At 37.9% G+C, this 551-nt stretch overlaps 1 non-coding gene across 1 annotated transcript; it reads left to right on the top strand.

The window, feature by feature from the left end:
- The first annotated feature begins 389 nt into the window (after positions 1 to 389).
- Positions 390 to 463, top strand: trnan-guu (transfer RNA asparagine (anticodon GUU)). Its single transcript has one exon. It is a non-coding gene; the product is annotated as a tRNA-Asn (tRNA).
- The last annotated feature ends 88 nt before the right edge of the window (positions 464 to 551 follow it).

Genomic DNA, 551 nt, shown 5'->3' with positions numbered 1-551 from the left:
TTTACACATAAACTGACAAAGATACATGATCAAGATGAAAAAGGAAAGGTGTAAGAACATCAGAGCAAAAACATGAATGCCAAAGACTAAATAGAAGACTTTATCAGTGGTGATTTACTCAATGCTTCAAAGTTATACCTTCAACAACTCTAAGACAGTTTTGGTGTTTTACACACAACAAAAAGTCAATAAATTGACAGATAAATTCAGGAAGTACGGTTATGTATCTAATAATGACCCTCAATGAATTTTGTTTTTTTAGAGGACAGGCAGAAACCTGATTAATGACAAGCCTTAGTTCGAGAAGGAAACAGTGGTTCTAAAAACAATCACAAATGCAGGTGGGTGGAGATTAAAAATCGAGGCCACACCCCCTTTAAGCTACACAAGTCTCTGTGGCGCAATCGGTTAGCGCGTTCGGCTGTTAACCGAAAGGTTGGTGGTTCAAGCCCACCCAGGGACGTTTTACACTTAAATTAACAAAGACATGTTATTTATAATGAAAAACCGACCTTCTGCGATGACAGGTAAGGGTAAGAGAAACCCCAAAT

This window comes from Seriola lalandi, unplaced genomic scaffold (genome assembly GCF_002814215.2).
Source record: "Seriola lalandi dorsalis isolate HSWRI2012SDOR001 ecotype SW California unplaced genomic scaffold, Sedor1 jcf7180002051234, whole genome shotgun sequence".
NCBI classification, from domain to species: domain Eukaryota; kingdom Metazoa; phylum Chordata; class Actinopteri; order Carangiformes; family Carangidae; genus Seriola; species Seriola lalandi.
This window is presented reverse-complemented; position numbering and strand designations above follow the sequence as displayed.